Here is a 22,352-nt window from a genome sequence, read left to right as displayed (position 1 = left end):
AATATTCCAAATCTTCTGCACAAAATGTGGACAACTGAGTCACCCAACACCACAAATTGAGCAGTTACAGACTCCATAGCCTCTCTAATGTGTGGACAGCTGTTTTCTGACAACCTATCTCAGTTTCTAAAACAATCTAGTGAATCTCCTTTGAACACATACACACACACACACACTTCCTTCTGTTCTGTTCCTCTAGAGAGCACTTCATAGTGAAGTTTATTCCAAAGTAAATCCTGGGCTGAAAAGGAGGGGACAAGGTAGCAGATCAGAGTTACTGTATTATATAATTAATTATTATGATTAGCAGAGAATTTTACCATACAATAATCTTTCTACACATCCGTGTACTTTAACTCAGAACAAAGTATGACAATATAGAAAAGGTTAAATTTGTCACACTAAACAAATGGGATGAGTTAAATTTTAACTTGTTTTAAAAGGCATGCTAACACCCTGCTCATCTGACATCTTGGATTGTTTTAAAACATGAATGATGCTTAGATACAAAAGATTTCAATTGTTCTCTCCTTGCTTGCATTCATGAATTGTTCATTTTGCATTGTGTAAAGTAGTTCATATCTTCCACCTGGTTTTAGTCAAATGAATCTAAGTCATGCTATAATTATTAGTGACATCAACTATAAGTTTTAATGTTAAGAAATTAATTCCATGGTTTTATGGATATTTTCTTTATTTACATTTGAAATGTTTTCCCCTTTCCAGGTCTCCCCTTTGCAAACCCCCATCCCCTCCCCCTGCCTTTATGAGGGTGGCCCCCACCCACCCACTCACCCTCTCCTGTCTTCCAATCCTGCCCTGGCATTCCCCTACACTAAGGCATCAAACATCCTCAGGCCCTAGGGCCTCTCCTCTCACTGATGTCCCACAAGGTCATTCTCTGCCACATATGCAGCCGGAGCCATGGGTCTCTGTATGTGTACACTTTGGTTGGTAGTCCAGTTCCCATGAGCTCCAGGGGGCTCTGGCTGGTTGACACTGTTGCTCCCTGCATGGGACTGCAAACCCCCTCAGCTCCTTCAGTCCCTTCTCCATCTCCTCCCTTAGGGACCCCACGCTCAGTCCAATTATTGGCATTTTTTTTTTCTGTAGAGAATTAAATCTCGGTAACTATCCATTTACACTTAGTCAGTATTCTGTTGACTCCTAAAAGACCCCTGGTATGATCCTGTCTTTTTTGTCTTTATTTCTGATTAATTTATTCATTTTATTTATTTATCTTTACTCCAAACACTCCAAACATTGTTTATGAAGACTATAATTATCCATTCTTGGATCTTCTTTAGAAATGATAAGGAAAAGAGTCAAATAATTATAATATGTATTAATGAAGAAAAAACAATATAGACATACCAAAGACCTAAAAGATCACAACTACAACAAAAGACATCAAACCTTGTTACACCTTGCCATTCAGGAAAATTCAGTACATCTTAAATACTTTTCCTAAGCATGGTTCTCATGTGCTCAAGCTGAGGACCTGTTTTGGTTTTTTTTTTTTTGTTGTTGTTGTTTTTTGTTTTGTTTTTGTTTTTCTTTAGTTTAATTATTCATTCTCTTTGCATCCCAATCCCTGCCACTCTCTGGTCTCCCCTCACACAGCCCCTCCTCTCTGAGAACAGGGAGCCCCCACCCATATTACCCCATCCTTTCACATCTAGTCACTGAAGAACTGGACACATCTTCTCCCACTGAGGCCAGAACTGGCTCTACAAGCAGGTAACAGATTCAGGGTCAGCTCTAGTTGATGGAGGACCAGCACAAAGACCAAGCTGCACATATGTGCATGTGTATATGTATACACATGTAAATGTGTATTGTGTGTGTTGTATAGAGAGAAACAATTACTTAGTACATGAGAGATTAGGAAGGGGAAATAAAAACCATTCTCCTAAACTATTAGCTAGCACTCTCCGTAGTTATTCAGTATACATATTTGCATTATGAAATGGGATGGTTTCAGTACAGGGAAAAAATGCACAAGCTTAGGTTTAAATTGCATGGATTTTCAAATATATTGTTATTTGAAAAGCAAGCTTACATATATATGCATATATATATGTTTATATATATGTATATAAGTATTTTATATATGTATGTATACATGTATATATAGGTATATATGTATAAAAATAAATATGCATATGCACATGTACATACACATACGCACACACACATACACACATATATCAGCATAAGATCTTTTCAATGGCAAAACATGAAAGAAAACCATCAGTCTAGAGAGGAAGTAAGCTCTAAATCTAACATGGATTTCTGTAGTAAAATGGAAGGTTGCTTTGTTGAGGACCTACCCATAAACTCTAGGAGCTCCAATAACTGCTATCTCTGTGACATAATAAGAAGTCAAAGGAAAAAACAGGTAGAGAGAAGGATGGTGAGACACTCAGCAGATAAGTGCACTGGCTGCTTTTGCAGAGTACCTGTGTTCTTTTCCCAGGCCCCTACCTACATCAGGATATTCACAGCTGTCTGTAGTTTATGTTCTGAGGATCCCCTCCACTCTTCTGGCCTTGCCAAATCACATCAACATGGTACACACACATAAAAGTGATTCTTCCCAGTGTTTATTTTAGAAAATTTTGCCTATCAAGAGAACTCAGAGGAAATTTATCTGCAGATATTGACCTCTAGTTTTAAGAGATGATGGATTGCAGTGGTTGAAAAGTTCTTTAATTTTTTTAAAAGTGGAAGTTAGTTATCATGTAGAAATTGTAAATCTGAAATTATAATACATCCATGACCCATTTCAACTAAAAGCATATTAAGAAATGGGACAAGATGTCCCAAATGTAGAAAGAATTCTAAGTACCAGTAAATATTAAACATAAATTGTCTCTGTAGCCATCATACACAAAATCCAAACCTTCCAAATTCCAAAAACACCAAAACTTAATCATAAAGGTAATGAAAATCTAACTAGTTCAATAACAAGAAAAAATGTTCAATCTGAAATGAAAAAATGTGTTCCTTCAAAGAAAAGGTCAGGATGTGATAATGTAGAGATGGGGCTACAGTAACCATTCAAATAACTAAACAAACCGATGTCACATAGAAGGGAAAATGAATCACATGATTTTGGTAAGAATGGAATTCTCTAATAGCAAAATCAGACAAACACATTACCAGAAAAGAAAAATACACATGAAAATACTTCATGAACATATATGTAAAAGTTTTCAACACAATACTTAAAAGCTTCACTCAGCAATAGTTTGAAAAGTCCACTCACCATGACCATGCAAGTTGTATGACTGATGCAAAAGCATGCTTCAATATATGCAAATAAGTAAATGTGGTACCTCACATTGACAAAATTAAGAAGAAAGGCCATCTTGTCAACCCTTGAGATACAGAAAAGTATTTTAAAAAATTCAACATCCTTTCATTAAAAAAAAAGCATGACCAGTTTTTCATTCATTGGTTATAGAAAGAATATACTTCAGCACAGGAAAGACTACATATGAGTTGCCTGTATCTATTCTTTGATTCCATGGTAAAATATTTCAAGGAATATTTCAATGTTTTCCTCTAAAATATAGGTGAGGATTACCACATTCCATTCAGTATTGGATATCCTTATCATAGTAATGAAGCAAGATAAAAGTAAAAGGAGAGGATAGAGAGAAGTTAAATGATTTCTCTTTGCTGGTGGAGTAATAGCACATAATAGCATCCCACAGACTCTACCAAATATTCTTAATAAATAATTGATGCATGCAGTAAAACCACAGGACAAAATACAACATGCAAAATTAGTTAATATTTAAATATACTAACAATGTACCAGTCAAATAAAATAAAAATGAAAAAAATCTACTTGTCATAGCTATAGGAAACAATTAACTAAAGAAATAAAAGACCTGTATATTGAATATTATCAAAGAGTGATAAAAGAAACTAAAGATAGAAATAAATTGATTACTTAAAGCAATTCATAGATTCAGTAAAATTCTTATCCAAATTCCAGGTTTTTTCCTACAAGAATGTATTCAAAGAAACTTCATCAATTCTATCCATTTCTATGAATGTATTTGTAGAAATTCTAAAAATCCATGTGGAATCAGTGGGAGGGTAAAATGATTGTCACGGTGTTTGTGAGCAAAATAATGAAGATGGAATCATCGCATTGCTTGGTAACTGTATGCCCAAGCTATAGCAATTAAAACAGCTTGACCCCACCCCTTAAAACAGATCCATAAACCCACGAAACACAAGAGACCAAAGATAAACCCGTGCATGTATAATTGTTAGCAAAGGTATAAAGAGTATATACAAAGGGAGATGGAACCCTCTTCATGAATACTGTTGGGTGAGGTAGATTTATTTTTGAAGAAGAAGGAAATTGGAGCTACCCAACAGCCAATTGAACAGAGATGCTGGCAATTTGTACGTACCAAAAGCATACATTCTCTTACATATTCAAGGAAATCAGAGTTCCATATTATTCTAGAAATTTTAAGGACAGGAAGCCATCACTCTCATTTATTTAGGCATGCAAGCACCTTATTCAAAGGCTACAATACACAGCTTGGGGAGATGGCTCAATCAGCAACTACCCCAGCAGAAGCATGAGAACTAGAGTGGGGATCCCTAGCCTAGCACCCATGTAAAAAACCTGCCAGGCACGGAGACTCACACATCCCTAAACCGAGGGCTGGGGTACAGAGAGGTATGGCCAGTACTCAAGCTAATTTGTGATTTCTGGGTTCAGGGAAAGAGCTTATCTAGAACTCCAAAGTGGAGAGAGGTAGAGAAAGACACTTGACCTCAGTCTCTGCCCTTCGGACACATATGCATTTGGGCCTGTATTACATGCACATAAACATAAGTACTTACATGTGCTATGGACATACACAAAAATAAAATCTCTGGAGTGTGAGGAAACTCTTTTAATTAAGGTTGATGTCTACCATTGACCAGATAGCTTTTGGGGGCTCAGAGTGTAATGGAGGACCCCCTTCGCTAGCAAAGTTTCCCAGGGAGTTCTAAGTCCCCATATTCACCTCTACCTGAGGAATGCCATATAAGCTTGATTAGTTTATAGGACCAATTTCCTTTCTCCTCACAAAACTTGTTAAGCCAGCACCTGAGATTTCTAAAACATTTCTCCATGGTAATGGGGCATTCCAAGTACAGTGAGCCCCCAGCCAATGACCCTTGCCCATCCTGGATTTCTTGACTCTCAGTTCCCCCAAACTCTATAGGCCTTCAATCATCCTAATTAAGTTAATCTGCTTACTGACAGCTGGCCCCTATGTGGTCTTTCACTATAGGTAGTCACAGGGCTTCTGAACCCCCTGTCTGAAGTCCCTGCAACCTCTGCCCTCATGGACTATGTTGGCTAATAATCTACAAAAGTGGGGATACCCACACTGGAGGACAGTATAAGAAAAGTTAGACTAATATTATAATCAATATGAACAAAACAAACTCAGAACCTTATATAAAATATAGAAATTGTTCTAATAAAATTGTTTATTCCAGAAATAAGACTGTCAACCTTAGAAAAACATTTGTTTCAGAGTAGTGTAATCACATGGTCTGATAAAAGAAAAAAATTATGTCTACAGATATATAAAAAGTATTTAACTCATCAACTGTAGTGGACCTTGTGGCATGGTGAGTTGTGATATGATGTGGTGTGGTGTGGTGTGTGTATGTGTGTGTGTGTGTGTGTGTGTGTGTGTGTGTGTAGTATACACCAAGAAGTTCTTCTGTGTGTTTATGCAAACTTTGTGCCTACATAAGCATACCTCTTACATTACAGAAATTAACACAGAGCGTGCATGCAGTTTTCCTGAACTCTTGGCTGTGCCTTTTCTTCTGTGTCACCACATTTCTGGCTCCACTCTGGTGTGCACCAACTCACCCTTACTCATTCTCAGAGAGTCACATTGAAACTGTAGACAGACTCTGCTCCAGTTTAGTTCCCTAGCTGATGACATCACTGTCATCTCTTCTCTGTACACAGTCTAAGTTCCTTTAAACCTCAGTCGAGCTTGGGACCCAGGGCCAACACTCAGCCAGAGAGATGCTTTCTTATGTTTTGCAGTAGCAGGAATCTTGTCAGACTTTAAGCATTTGGTGTTAAGCTTCATTGTTGCACCTATTTCATTTCTGTTGATGAAGCAGGTATCTTTACAAAGTACAACTAGGCAGTACTACTACACAATTAAAATATTTATTAAAAGATATCAGTCCTTTCTATTAGTTTTAAGGCAAAATAGGAGGAACATGCTTACCATTACCATCTTTGCAAATACTATTCTCTGCCAACTCAGGCAATTTTGTTTTGTTTATAATCTGTGAGTTATAGAACATATTCATGGCATAATTTGTTGCATGACCCAATAATTTTTTTTTTTGCTCAACCCAATAGAAAATGTATTTCCACGTTTAAGTTCCCCGGGAACAGTGACACTGAGCTCCAGCTACCTGACTGTATCTTCTTTATCCCAGGTAACTTCCATGCCTAATATATAATTAAAGCGATAATGGGAAAAACAATAGCCAAGAAGTCTTTTTCTGTGGTAGATGGGTTACTAGTAACTTCTCCAAGTGACGATTGCTATCATTGGTGTTTCCTTCTCATTCTCAGGGTGGAAGCCCTAGGGACTACCTGCATATCAATTCTGACCATGCTTCAATAGACCTCACTGACCAGGAAAAGCTATGGCTTTGCTGGATATTAAATCTGTCACATCACAGCTGACAGTCACAAACATGCTGGAAGATACTGCCTAGTTGAACTGCACTCACTGAACTCTGGCACACCTCTCCTGAGCCATCTTTGAAAGCAGAAGATAAGTACCCATGGCACTAATGGGCCTGTAATAGCAGCCATTTCAAGGAAAGGGCAGGACACATTACGTTACTTGGAGTGTTCTCAGCTAAGGCATCCCTAGAGACTCAGGGAAAGGATAACGATCCATTGCTATCACATCCTTGACTTTTACAAGTGTCTGTGTTACTCATTTGCCCACGGACCATGTGTTGTGCAGTTAGAACACTGTGGTAATTGATAGTCCTATTTTTATCACATTAAATTCACATTTTCAGGACATGATAAATTTATGCCAGCATATTGACAGAACACAACCTTACATCCAGAGGCAAACATTCGAATTAACTCCTCATTCGAGTGTCTTAAAACTCTTCCAAATTGTTTCACCTAGGAATACATTGATAGGTAATCATACTTAAAATTTTATCTCCATAAGTCCTTTGGGTTAAGACATTTTTTAAAAAAGAAATTGGGATTTTATTACAGATATTACATCAGGGGAGAAAGGTAGAAGGAGTTCTACTGTTATGTGCTCACTGTAGAATGTATGCAAATATTTCCTTGAATGAAAAAAAAAAAAGACACCGAAAAAAGGTCTGATGAACTTTGTGTTTTCACTGTGAAGACAAACTAGAAATCCAGTCATTGTCCCCAATGATGATAGGGATCACCACCTTCACTCCAGGTGAAGACTGGCTAACTGACTTTGTAGCAATGTTCTGTGGAATCCGAGGTGAAAACCACTGTTGTGTTTTCTACTCTCAGGACATAACATGATCGAATAAAGAGGACTATGGGTGTACACAGTCCATTACATTACCCTTACATTCAGATATCAAGACACAAAATTGAGTGTGACATTATTAGCACTTTGTACCACGGAACAAGAATTTTTTTTTTAAAAAAAATTCAGGATGAGTTTTGAGACTTTTACAACACCACAAAGCCAGACAGTTTCTGGGTAATCAACATAGAAACAACTACACAGACCCAAAATGAGGGCTAGGAGGGTGTCTTCATTAGAACTCCTTAAAAGTTGCTTAAGGAAGGAATGATTTCCTTTTGGATTATAGTTCCAGAAGAATGGCAAGGATACAGGCAAGGGAAACATAGTAGCACAAAAAAAAAAAAAAAAAAAAAAAAAAAAAAAAGAGGTTATTGGTGGTATTGCATAGCTACCCAGGAAGCCAAGAATGAACGGAAAGTAGGGCCAAGTTCTTAAGCTTTAAGGCCTGACTCCAGTAATCCATTCCCTTAAGTGAGGATCCATTTCTTAAAGGTTCTACAGCCTTCTTTAACAGCACCACTATCTTGGGACCAGCTGTTCACATATGTGAGCCCTTTGAAGACTTCCCATTCAAACCGCACCAGAGGAGTGATGGCCTCCCTGTTTTTACAGTAGTATGAAGAAACCTGAGAGACTGCTATAAAAGAGACAAGGTTAGAATGGTCCAGTTTATTATAAGCTGTGATAAATGCACAGTTCTTTCTTTGTAAAGTTATAGAGCTTCTTAAGATGACCCTGATTAAATGTGAAAACCATTTAAAATGTTCAAAGCCATCATCAAGTGTGAGTTAGCTGAACAAAAAGTTAATAACCATCCCTGCCAATGGATCACTTATACAATGAAAATTCAGTTTTGGTAGTTGGAGAAAGATCGAAATTAAAATGAAGAGAGGATTCAAGTGACATAAAAGCAAATTCTACCAGATATCAATGAAAGGCTAGACTTCAGTATCACCTGTTGGTCTGGACTCTCAGGTCCCAGTAAATAAGAACTGGCTCCAAGACTCCATGAAGCCAAAGAAATAGACCCGACAAAGCCCAGGTTTTGTTGAATCATTCTCTTTGGGACTTACTGACAGAGATCTTTCTCAGAAGTAATAAGACCAGGTGTATCCTGGGAATTTGGATCAGCTTTAAGCTCCTTAGAAATGTTCAGAACAACAGTGACTCTCTGCCAGCCATACTATACCTGGCCATCACAGAAGGTTGTAGGTACCATCCAGGTGCTGATAGAATCAAGCTCGGGTTCATAAAGTTCCATGTCTGACCCAAATAAGTTTGTTAATTTATACTCCCTGAGAACACTAAGCAGAGGAAACTGACCAGAGCTACTCAGGAACCATCATGGTGATTACAATTCAAGATGACTACAGTCATGTCAAACTAAATCCTAAATCTGATTAGGGATTTTTCCATTTGATGAGTTCAAAATGATGTGTGAGAAATTTCCAACCATGCTTTTCAATGTTTAAGACTGGGAGATGAGACAAAGCTCATAGCTTAATTGGTTGAAGGTTGCCAAGGATCCACAAGACCCTGGGGTTGATTCCTAGTATATTTAGAGTGTGGTGGTACACACCTATAATCCCTGTTCTTAGGAGGTAGAGGCAGAAAGATCAGGAATTTAAAATCATTCTCATCAGTATAGTAAGTTTGAGGCCAGTTATAAAATGCATATGATCATGTCTAAAAAAGTAAGAATAAAGGGAAGGTGAAAAGGAAGGAGGGATGAAGGGAAGCTACAAAGAAAGGAAGAGAAGGAAAGGAAATGAAAGGAAAAAAGAAGAAAGGAAGGAGATAAAAAAACAATTTAACTCAACATTTTTAGTGTCTCTCTTCACATATCTTACCATGAGTCTACCAAACTGGCCCACTCTTAGTAAAGGGAAATTAAAGTGATTACTGATACGGTAAAATGATTTAAAAAAATGAGTCCAAAATGTTTTCATTACCATCTCTGAAAATCCCTCTTTCCTGACTCAGTGTCTCTTACTTAGACAGAAAACTCTTCTCCTGTCCATTCTCACCTGAGTCTTTCAGACAACATTAGGAAGTTCTGCTTATATTGTTTCCCTAACTCTCCATGTAATGTTAGACAGCATCTTCTCTATCTCATATTCCCTATTGGATCGAAGACAAAAGTTATCATCTATTACCTGTGGTGCTTTTGGAGATTAGTTATTGCATATGAGTGAAGTATATTGAAGATGAAATGAATGGAATAAATGCTTACACATTAGCGAAGACTGCACATTTAAGAGAATTATTCTAACAGAGAACAGAGAGATGTACCATTTCATTCTCAATTGCCTCCTTTTGTATGCTTTTACACCCAATTTAAGGTAATAACACATGATTATTCAAAGTGGGAATACATTATCAGGTACCTGTAATTCTATTTGTTATCAGCTGTTGGAAAAGCTTATTTCTGTCAAGTAAGCCTGGTGACATAGCCAAAGGTTTTATACCTGCATAGAACTTGAGTGGTTTAAAAACATCATTATTGATTAAAATTTATACTATTTAGGTAACAATGTCAGAGATAATAGAGATTTAAATAAAAGGCAATCTTAATATTTTTACTCATAGTTTCACATATTTTCTCTTGAATCTGGATATGAAAAGATGTTGTTCTGTAAGAATGGATATGGTGATTTTCTGATAGTATAGAATTATATAGCTCATGATTAAAGAACTGGCTTTTGATAAGAAAAATATTTTTAGTGACTCTTTGATTATAAGAGAAACCTCCAATGAGTTGTTCTAAAGGGGAACATATATAAAAGAAAAAGAAAGTGGGTGCCAAGATTGGTAAGTGGATGGATAGCCTAGAAGAACACAAGACTGATAATGAGATACAAGCAAAAGGAATTAGCAGACACAGAAAGAAAGTTGGCCCAATAACATAGTCTGAAGTGTGGTCCAGAGTCAAGAATCCTTTTAGAATCTTTTACCTTTTTATGATGTTTTTTTCTACTCTGTGAGAATACATAAGTTCTCCAATAGCTTCTATTCCACCACCTCCCCTGAGTAATGTCCAAAACCTCCACACTGTATAAGGTTTTTCCTGGGTGCTTTGGAAAAATGACACAGAAGGTCTTGCAACCTGTATCTTTGATGACTTTAGCTGGCTCAGTTACAGTGTGCACAATTGAATGGCCTGTTGGCCATGTTGGACTTCAGAATTTCTTTTAAAAAATCTACCATGTACATAATATCATAGTTAAGTGTGATCTCAGGCAAACTGGTCAATCAATCAAGGTATCTTACTTAAGAGAAGAAAAAGAGCAATCTTAAATTACCCAGAAAGAACAAGTGTTACTATAGAACTCCTTAAATTTTATTGATCCAGGACTAATAAACTTCATAAGAAGGTTGTTAATTGCTCAAAGCTTTGCAGTTAAGAAACTCTGTTGATGGTTATTAGCATACTTTAGAGGACTGCTTGAGTTAACATACTGTGTATGATGGATAAGTATATAGCCTAGGTTGGAGAAAAGATTGAATGTTCTAGATATTTGTATGATTGGTTCATTTAAGTGGGTAAACAATCAATGTGTTATATACTTCAGATGATTTAATATATCCCTTTATTCATCAGGATTATATTCAATGTACAATTTAAAATTTATACACATGTTCAATCAAACCTACACAGTCCTCATACATTATTAAATGGGGAAGGCACATAGGGGACAATGTATGTCAAAGTTTATGCCTACATTCTTAGTACTGACATAGTAGTTTTAAAAGTTCCATTTCTCTCTGTTTGAAAAAATAAAAATTATTTTATGTAAAATTTCAGTGTTGGATAGTGATGGAACAAAAGACAACTTGATTGAGTACTCTAGAAAGAACTGCTCTCTGTTTTGGTGTCTCCAAAGTCAAAGTAGTTTAATATGCTCCAAGTATTCTTTACTTAGGATGCTTCTCCATTAAGCTTTATAAATTGCATTAGCACGAGAATAAGCCAATACAGGATGGATAATATTTATCAAATATTAATAAAAGTTTGCCTACTCTTAACATTCAGATTCATATGAGCATGAGGGTCAGATACTGGGATTTAAAATAAGCCAGTGGGAGGGTTAGAATAGTATGCTTCATTATCTAGCTAAATGAACCACTGAGATTACAGCTGTCATTAAGATTAAAACTGTGGGGCCAAAATACCTTCTTCTTTATAAGGCTTAGCTCTCTTAGTTTGCATAGGCAAACAAAGTTTCTATCTGACTTGATTGAGATGCGATATCAAGTGGATTTTCTGGTAGGGAATTGTCTCTGTGTCATAAGAAGTCAGGGGAGGATAGCATTTAGTACTGGAAGCAAAAGTCGAAGACATCCCAGGTAGCTTTAATTGTACACTAAACATGAACCAGGATTTTACCCTAATCAAATGAGACTCTGTGTGGATTGCTTCATCCTTTCTCACAGAGAGACAGGAGACCATAATAACTAGGGATGAATAAAAGTGATATGTTGTATGGTGAGAAAACAGATGAGGTGTTTGGCCATTTGATGCCCACCACAGAATACTCAATAAAATTAGTGAAATCATAAGTGGAATGACTGTCAATCAGTTTGTGACTACTGTTGGAACTCACAAAGCCATTTGTTCTCACGATAACATATGGGTCAGAAATGCTGTAGCTACCAGTGAGTAATGTTAATATTATCCATTATAGGCTTATTCTCATGCTAATGCAATTTATAAAGCTTAATGGAGAAGCTTCCTAAGTGAATAATACTTGGAGCATATTAAACTACTTTGGCTTTGGAACCCCAAAATAGAGAGAAGCTCTTTCTAGACTCAATCAAGATGCCTTTTGTTGCATCACTACCTGTACTGGCTAGTTTTGTGCCAACTTGACACAGCTGGAGTTATCACAGAGAAAGGAGCTTCAGTTGAGGAAATGCCTCCATGAGATCCAGCTGTAAGGCATTTCCTCAATTAGTGATCAAGGGGGAAAGGCCCCTTGTGGGTGGGACCATCTTTGGGCTGGTAGTCTTGGTTCTTTCTATAAGAAAGCAGGCTGAGCAAGCCAGGGGAAGCAAGCCAGTAAAGAACATCCCTCCATGTTCTCTGCATCAGCTCCTGTTTCCGGACCTGCTTGAGTTCCAGTCCTGACTTCCTTGGTGATGAACAGCAGTATGGAATTGTAAGCTGAATAAGCCCTTTCCTCCCCAACTTGCTTCTTGGTCATGATGTTTGTGCAGGAATAGAAACTCTGACTAAGACACTACCCAACACTGAAATTTTAAATAAAATAATTTTTTATTTTTTTCAATTAGTGAGTAAACTAATCCTAATGTTTCTAATCAGATTTCTAGAAAAACATACAATTCAAAACGTAATGTTCAACTTTTAGGGGTTAATAGGCAGGTAAAGAATATGTGTGCTCTATTAACATAGAAGTATCTGATGCATCTTAACCAATTGGGCAACAGAGAGGAGGACAGTTATTCTATGTGGTGGACAGTCCTGGAATATAATGAATGACTGGCAGATTCCCCACCACAGAGCCAGGCTTTCATCACACTGAAATGTTTGAGCAGCCTAGTAGATCATTGAACAAATGACTGTTAATTTTTATTAAAAGGTGGAATTTTTGACTATTGGTTATTCATATTCTAACAGGCAAACTACACAGTGGTGACTTTTTTGTAACATTATGCCCAGTTAGAGTCTATGTGGAAATTATGAAATACTCTTTTATTAAGTAGGTTTGGTAGGATTTTCTTCAGAATCCCATGTACATTATTTTTATAGCTCACTGCTGGTAGCTATGGAATGGCTAGTTGTGGTGGATTCTTCTATTCTTCTTTACCATCCATAGTGACCTTAATCTGTCAAGAAGATAACTGGTAGTAGTCAGATATTCCACACCAGCAGCTGCTGAGGAATACGCCAAAAATTCTAGAATGTTTAAATTAGCTTTATTGACATCATTATTTATGATTTTTAACATGGGTTATTGGATGGTGTTTTGGATGTTATTGGATAGAGATAATTGTTGACTTTATTCGACATGAATACTTTTTGAGGGGGAAGAGTTTGTCTGTGAAGTTAGCTGGAAGGGAGCTGATGACTGGTTGTGCCTTGTCAGATTTTGGTAGTAGCTTTAATGTTATTGAGGTTGCTTCCAAAACTGCAAAGTAGAATTAGTATAGATAGAGTGAGGGGGAAAAGAAGCAATATAATTCTAGAAGTCCTCTATGGAGATAAGTTTTCAGCAATGAGTCAGAAATGAGAATTGTTTCAGAAGGAATGTCTAGTCAAATGGATTCTAGTAAAAGCCGCAGCACGTTTCAGTTCGGTAAATGCTTTGTGCATGGGGCTAAGCAGTAAAAACTGTGGGTAGAGACTTAGAAAATGTGCATAAGTATAAGGAGGATCTGAGTTTGCAAGTTATATTAGTAGGATGAGTGCTATTGCTTTCCTAAAACCTAAAAGAATCTTGCACACTATAGCACACTCTGGGAGGAGATTTAGTAGTGATGTTGGAGATTAAAATAAGCAAAACAGCCAGGCCTGGTGCTGCCAGTCTGATATCACAGTATTTCAGTGGCTGAGGTCAGGTCAGAAGATCGCAATGTTCACAGCCTTCTTAAGCTACAGAGTAAGTTCGGAGCCATCCCAAGCAACTTAGTGAGAATCTTGGGTAAATAAATATTTAAAGGAGAGGTTGAGGTGTAGCTCAGTGGTAGAACAACCATGTGATGCCCTAGATTTAGTCTCTAATACCACAAAAGAGGGGGAAACTTATGAATCCATTCACATTGGTTAAAAGGGTTGTTTTCAAAGATATAGATTAAAGTTGAAACCTAAGATCACATAGTAGCATATGAAAAAGCTTTAAGTACAATAGATATCTGTTGGGAGGTAGTGATGAATGTGAATATGAATAAGAAGGCATTTGTTAGCTGGGCGTGGTGGCACATACCTTTAATCCCAGCACTCAGGAGACAGAGGTATAGGCAGAGGCAGGCAGATTTCTGAGTTCGAGGCCAGCCTGGTCTACAAAGTGAGTTCCAGGACAGCCAGGGCTATACAGAGAAACCCTGTCTCGAAAAAACCAAACAAACAAACAAACAAATAAACAAATAGAAGACATTTGTTTGGGTGTGCTTATAAATTCATTAAATATGTATAGAGCCCTGTAAAGAAAGTCATGCTATGATCATAGGACTTTTAATGATAAGTCGTTGTTATAGTGTTAAATAGGCCTACATGTTTTTCAAAACTCTTACTTATTAGTTATATTTAATAGATTCAGGGCATAAAGCTTTAAAGTGTGTGTGTGTGTGTGTGTGTGTGTGTGTGTGTGTAAGAGTGTGGCATCTATGAGAAAAATGGTCACTGTTAGGAGATCATTGTTAGCTTAAACTATCAAGTGCAACAATTTTCATGTCAAACTTGCTAGAGGGCAGATTGTTACAAAGGGAGAAGCAACAGCACACATGCATGCTGACAGTGTTATTTGTTTTGAATGGGTTAAAGTAGATTTGAAGAAAGTTCCCTAAGCAAATGTTGTGCTGGGTGTTATAAAGCAGAACTAGGTGTTCTACACTCTGTTGCTGATGGTCATTATGGACAAAGGTGAAATTGACACTTGTTAACAGAAAAGAACTAAAAGGAGGAGGAGAAGAATGAGGAGGAGGAGGAGAGGAAGGGAAGAGGAAGGGAGGATGGGTGGAAGGAAGAGAGGGAAGGAGGGAGGGAAGTGAGGAAGGAAGGAAGGAAGGAAGGAAGGAAGGAAGGAAGGAAGGAAGGAAGGAAGGAAGGAAGGAAGGAAGGAAGGAAGGGGAAGAAGGGGAAGAGGAAGAAGGGGAAAGGGAGGGGAAGGGGAAGGAGGGGTAGGGGAGGGGAAGGAGAAGGAGAAGGGGGTGAAATTAACACTAGGAATGAAATTATGATAGAGGTGGCAAATAAGTTACTTCTCTTTGGAGTCACACAAAGTTTTGCCCTTAAGAGTAGTTAATTACTTCTACCTCTTCAAAATTAAGATTGTCATATATGGGAGCATGAGTTAGCATGTCTTTCACATGTCTCAATGAATGAGTTATAAGTTTGCAATATTAGAATCAATATATTGGTTAACATAAAGTAAATTTAATATAAGTTCCAACATAAGATTGGAGCACTGTGATAGAACCAAGGAGCGGGCAGATAAGGATCATTTTCTCCAGTGCAGAGCAGGTTGATCCTGTTAATATGAACTGTAAGGTTTCCTCATTGCCTTGCAATAAATATGTAGAGAGTACATGGTTATAATTGGCCTGTTAAATCCTGTTATAATAAGAGTAAAACTGAATCATGAAATTAAGCTGCAATCACAAATCTTCCCCTAAGAAGGTAGTATCTGATGGTGAAGGCTAGATTTGCTAGCCCATACTTAGCACGTTATTGAAGAGAGTAATGTAATGTTTGTTACCTGCCGGGTAATAACATAGGTAGACATGAATTCATTTTGTTGGACTTTGTGAGGCAGACAGCTCTTTATGACTTGAGACTACGGGCACTAATCAGGGCTGTGAGCCTGTGGGACTTCATGGTGTTCAAATAGGAGGCATATTTTCTTAGCCCTTTCTAACTGTTTGTCTCTGTTTTCTGTAAAATGATTTGTTGCAAGTATTCTTCATGGGATAATATAAGATGGGTATATTGTATGTCCTGGGAGTAGATTTAAATTACATCTACTCCCAACATACCGCCACATTCAGTTTTATACGGTGACTTCAAGGACAACCCATTGCTACATGTGGTTTGGTGGAGGTAGTAAGAGACATCTTAATTTGGATTCTTCATCCTGTTTGACTAGGAATATGACAGTATTGGAATTTAGTTGAAAATTGTTAAAAGTGTAGTGAGCTGGTGGTCTTTATGACATAACTAAATGATACAGAAGATATGATGGCCACTTCGTATATAGAATAGGAAATCATGCTTTTAATCATTCTGTTTGATTGCCTCATCGAGTACTAATTAAGGCTGAGATTGGTAGTTGTTTTCGAAAGAAATGATAAAGTAGCATTTGCTATGTGATGGTAAATGCAATTGTTAGGAATTTTCAGGACAGTTAATATTAACACATATTAGTACTTTGAGGTATTTGAATCTTTGGAAAAGGGTGCTGACTTGCTGTGGTTATTAAGGAAAATAATCAGGGCCTCAGTGATAGAAGGAGCAGTATATTTCAATGAATTCTTTCTCTTTTCTTGCTCTAAGTTGCTTTACCATCTGCATCTTTTTACACATCTTCTGGGCATACTTTCATAGAACATCATATAGTTATATTAGTTTGATGAATTTTAACAGTGTCATGTTGCAGATACAAGTATAATAATAACATTTGAGAAATATTACATGGTGCACATAGTCCAGGCCATATATACTAGATACCATTATTATAGTTGTAAGCCTCACAGGCTATAAAACTAATAAAATAAACTGGTGTTGAGGTGAATAAGTTAAAGTGGGTATTTAAAATTACAAACATTCCTACAATAAGTAATATTATGCCTTCTAAATGTTGTGAACTTAATAGGTGTGACTGATATTGTCCTATTAAGCATGTTATATAAGCTACAATATTGTTAAAACAAACCAAATACGCATTGGGAGTTATTAAATATTAAACTTTAATGAGTTGAAATAATTCGCTTTATTTTTTCCTTGTTTATTTAGGTAGAGAAGACAGTGGTTACTCCAAGACTCGCCTTAGGAAAACAGAGTAGAGATTTCACCTCAAAGATTTTCCAGAGAGAATCTCAGTGGTTATTATGGAATGGTGGGGAAAGGCTCCCACATTCTCATTCTCATACCTGGCTGAGCTCTTATCTCCCAGTCTGTTTCTTGGATTGACGTTAGGAGAACTGAAAAGAAAGGTAATATGAATGGTTAATGGATGCCAAAACTAACGTGACTCTACCAATGAAATAGGTGCAGTTTGTGGTCTGCCATATCATTGGTTGATAGTCATACAAACAAGGTAGTGGATTAACCAGGAAGCCTAATGATTTCCATAGTAATATGGGGAGAAATAGAATGAGTGTTTCTTGTAGCAGTAAATTGTCTGATGGTGCTTTCGCTCTGGTCAGAAGCTAATAATGACTATTTCTGCTCATACTGAAAGAGCCACACCTAGTTTTATTGAAAACTGGAAGGTTGACATAAATGAATAGGGTAATAATCATAGTAAATTTGTTTACCTAATAAGTAAGAAGAAGGAAGTTAATATTAGAAAAGAAGTCCCACCTTTGTTATTGCTATTTGTTTTAGTATTAATGGCATAATCATTGAATAAAGGTTAACCAATGTTAGGTGAAAAGAGGTGGAAAGATGATGTTTGGAAATGAAGCGATTAAAACAATTTTTGTTAGTACTATTATCAGTGAATTCATGATATAGGTAAGGAAATTTTCAGCCATCTTGCTTCTTATTGGGACTTGTGTTCTAATGCTTTGATATTCTTTTATGACAAATTAGAATAAATATCCTTTGGAATTGTTAATTGAATAAGATAAATAGTGCTACAGAAATTACAATAGTACAAATAGATCACACTGACACTATGAAATCTTTTACTCATTACTACTTAAAGCTCAGTAGTGTTCTAAGAACATTGTGCTGTTGGTGCTAATTCAATCCCAAACTATTTAATTAGAATTTGAGTATAATCCATATGAGGCTGTAGTTACATCCTTCCATTTCTGAGCATTACTAGCATTACAGATGTAGTCTCATGAATATTAGAGTTGCCTCTGTCCTGGAATTACACTTGTTTTTAGGCCCAATGATGAACAGCTCAGGAGAGACACTTATTTTGGATAAGATAAATATATGAAGATTTCTATAGGTTTTATTACTTAATTCTTCATTTTCCCACAGCTCTCGATTTTCTAGGTTAAGGTCAGTTACAGGAATTATGTAGAAATAAATAGGTCATTATAGTCTATACATTTCATGAGTTTAGTAGTATAGATAGTTTGAAGTTTTCACAGTTCAATAAAGAATTATTAATTTCATACATCATGTATATCATTTACAGGAAAAAGTCAATTAAGATAAAGCTAATTTCAAAAGTGCTAACCATCCAGTTATGGAAGGCAAACAAGAATTTTTTTGTGAACTGTGTGCTCAACCATAACAGCCTGTATAATGAGATACGTCATGTCCATCATTGTAGTAGTGGCATAAAGGCTATAAGAATAACCAACTTATTTCTTATTGAATTAAAGCCCTCTCTACAGGAGAAAACAAATGCCTGGTACTGCCACTCAGGCCAAGAACCCATGGTTGGGTAACTCATACAACCTAATGGTAAACTTCCTACCATGATTTTGTTAAATGTACATAGTATCAAACTGCCCTCTAAGTTTAGGTGAGTATCTCCCTACTCATCGATCAGTGCGATTGTAAGACCTCATTAGAGAACTTTCTTTGTGCAGTGGATAACTGTCATTGCAAACATCATAACTGTAAAAAAAAAATGCAGATATGTATCAACACCAATGGGCCATCTATGTCACACCCATGACATTTGCAGTTACTATTGCAGAAGAGGAAAGACTGTAAAAACTAGAAGTCAGGGAGGAGAGTAGTTAAATAATATCTCCTGCAAGTGATAAGACAGATACACTAATGAACACAGAGCAGCTGTTGGTGCCTATATAATACCTGCATAAGATCAAAGCAGTCAACATTTGAGCATGCGAGGTGAGAGGGTTCATGATCTTCTGTCACTACTTAAGGAACACAGAATTGATGGCTATCAGGGGAAAGAGAGTCAGTTTCTTTAAGGGTATGCTATACAATATACTCCATGCTTCAGTGGGTGGTCCACACTCAGAAGCATATAAGCAGCACTGATTTGAACCTGTGGGCTATAATTAAAACAGAAACACAAGTTAGGAAGGGATAGAGAAAGGTGACAGATCTTGGATGAGATAACGGGAGAAATTTGGAGATTAATATGATCAAAATACATTGTATGCATGCATAAAATTTAAATAAAATATACTAAAATAATAATAGCAAATAGAATCATTAATATTATTTCTATTAGATATCTGTAGTACTTTGTGAGTTAATTTTATTATTGATATCAACAAAATAACATAATAGACTAGAGAGTTATTAAAGTACATTTATTAATATGTTATCATGCAAGTCTGGGAAAATTTTTTTACTAGATTATATTAAATCTTGAAATCCTAATTGGAATTGATATACCCAAGAACACTAAAACGATTTATATCTATAATTAATTCTGACCAAGTTTCATAATACCTAATGCATAACTTGCGGATAAAATAATGATGCTTATGGGACTGACTTGGAACCAAATATAGAGGTTTAATCTTGTTCCTCACTTAAGTTTTTCTGTGAGAAAGTTCTTTGAATGTCTGGTGGCTAGAAATAAAAATCATTTAAGATTTGTGGTTGAATGTTCTACTGAGACTTCCTGTTTTACAGCACAAACACTGAAAGTTATGAAGAATTAGTCTTACTGCTGTTAGTGAAATGAATGAATTTGTCAGTGAGATGAGGCTTTAAGAGCTATGGAGATTAGGAATGGCTAGAGACTGTGAAATTACCGATTGGCTTTTATAGAGTATGACCTAGACAGAGGGGAAATCAGTGAACGAACTCTGCAATGGTGAGGACCATGCCCACCAATAAGGATAATGGGAATGTGCCACTATAACAATATGGTAGATCCATGCAGGAAAGCCATACAAACCAACTGCTATTATGGCCCAGACTATCCCCATGTATCCAATGGCTTTTTGGTTTAAGAATAGTTGTCACACTATGCAAGATTCTTCCCAGTCAGGGTCAGGTGATAATGCCTGTTTCTGGGTCCTAAAACCAGATTGGCCTAGCAGTGGGTCTTTCTTAGGCTGGACTGAAGAAAGAGATGTTAAGAGTAAGGTCTGTGTGTAGCATGGTGATGCTGGGTCTTAGTATTACATAAACTAACAGTAAAAGTCCAATTGTAATTAATGCTATTCAGTGGTGCCTGTGCCTACAGCTGGTGCTATTATCCTAATGGTTATTATAGTATAATTAGTAGATCCTAAAATTGAAGAAACATTTTCTAAAATTAATATGGAAGTGGCCTTAGCCACAGAAGACCAGATTTCCAGCTAACAGTGAATTTGGCTAGATTCTGGTATGCTGGTTCTGTGTATTCTTGACACAGAGGGTCATTTGAAACATAGAATCATTTGGTAAGAGGGAATCTCAATTAAGAAAATGCCCTCATTAGATTGTTCTTGGGGAAAGCATGTGGGGCATTTTCCTCAATGGTAATTGATGTGGAAGGGTCCAGCCCACTGTGGGCGGTGCCACCTCTGGACTGCTGGATATGAGTACTCAAAGAAAGCAGGCAGAGCAAGCCAAGAGAGCAAGTGAGAAAGCAGTGTTCCTCCATGAGCTCTGCATCAGTTCTTGCCTCTGGGTTTCTGCCTTGCCTTCCTGCCCTAACTTCCCTGGATGATGGACTCAAAGCTCTAAGCTAAAATAAATCCCTCCCTTCCAAGTTGCTTTGTGTCAAGCTGTTTTATCAAAAGAAACCCTAGCTAACACAACTGGTTTCTCCTATTGAGGAGGCAAAGTTGAAGAAAAACTGATGAAGAAGATAGGCAGAAATTTATTTTGTAGAGTTGGATGAGTGTGCTACCTGGGGGCCTTCAGTCACTAATAGAATTAATCATTTACAAGTTCTTCACTTGTATCTGTCATGACTATTAAGAGAGATTATTTGAAATGTGTAAACAATGCTAATGGCATTGTGAATTTGATTACCACATACTAATGTGCCTGCTTGGCCTAATTTGTCTTGGATTAAAAACCTTAGGGCAGTAACTCCTACTCTGACTAGAGCACAAAATAATAAATATAATATGTCAATATATGTATGGTTTTTTGAAAATATCAAAAGGTTAATGAGCCTGGTTAGGAGATACACCAGCTGTGTAAACTGAGTCTTGTAAACATAGACAGACAGCTGTCTCCATCAATATTGGCTGCAGAGGTGATGTTGGTCATGCTGAGGTGGGGACTGGAATAGGGTTCATACATCCTCAGAGTAGCCACCAACCATATACATGCTCCAGTGTAGTATGGAACCGGACTAAAAATCATTTTTGAATACTGAAGAATAAATTGCCATAATGATGAATCCAAGACATGCATAGAATTATTATAAACATATATATACACTATATAACATATTATATAGTGTAAAAAATCCTTTACAGCTAGTATTTCTTATGAAAACTATAGGTATAAGCAAACAGTATGTATGTACGTGACAAACCCAAGGTTTTACTAAATTCACTTATTTATAGTCTAATAGGTTTTACTTCCTCATGTATAAGATATTTCTAGTTCTTTCTTTCATTAGTATTTTGAAATTCAAGTTCTCTTGTTTGAAAGTAATGGCACTCAATTTTCTTATTCCTTTAATTCTTAATTTCCACTTTCCCTATCAAACTCATCATCCAAAAGAATAACTAGGGCAGCCTAATTACCTCTCCAGCCTTCTGGGATGTGCCAGAGTGGCTCCAAAACTATAGGGGACAATCCTCTGCCACTAGAGCTATTTGATTAAAAAGAAATGGCAGGCACCCCAAGCAGTTAGGGAATTAAAATACTTTATTTCCCAATCCACTCAAGTTATTTATTAGGTGACTAAGTACCACATGGTAACAAAGAGTTCCAGCTCCTGA

At 36.8% G+C, this 22,352-nt stretch overlaps 1 long non-coding RNA gene across 2 annotated transcripts in view; it reads left to right on the top strand.

Moving 5' to 3' along the window:
- The window catches only part of LOC147005441 (uncharacterized), a 31,614-nt gene extending 12,493 nt beyond the window's left edge, over positions 1 to 19,121 (top strand). The window contains exons 2-5 of one of the 2 annotated variants that reach the window (XR_015046663.1): positions 6,422 to 6,501; positions 6,641 to 8,266; positions 12,706 to 12,772; positions 17,302 to 19,121. This is a non-coding gene — a long non-coding RNA (uncharacterized LOC147005441). Of the gene's footprint in view, positions 1 to 6,421; positions 6,502 to 6,640; positions 12,632 to 12,705; positions 12,773 to 17,301 lie in introns of those variants that run through there. The other variant, XR_015046662.1, reaches the window with a different exon arrangement.
- The last annotated feature ends 3,231 nt before the right edge of the window (positions 19,122 to 22,352 follow it).

The sequence above is a fragment of the Mus caroli genome, unplaced genomic scaffold, assembly GCF_978045245.1.
Source record: "Mus caroli unplaced genomic scaffold, Mus_caroli_1 scaffold_3, whole genome shotgun sequence".
NCBI classification, from domain to species: Eukaryota; Metazoa; Chordata; class Mammalia; order Rodentia; family Muridae; genus Mus; species Mus caroli.
The sequence above is the reverse complement of the archived record's forward strand: the minus strand, read 5'-3'. Positions and strand labels throughout refer to the sequence as shown.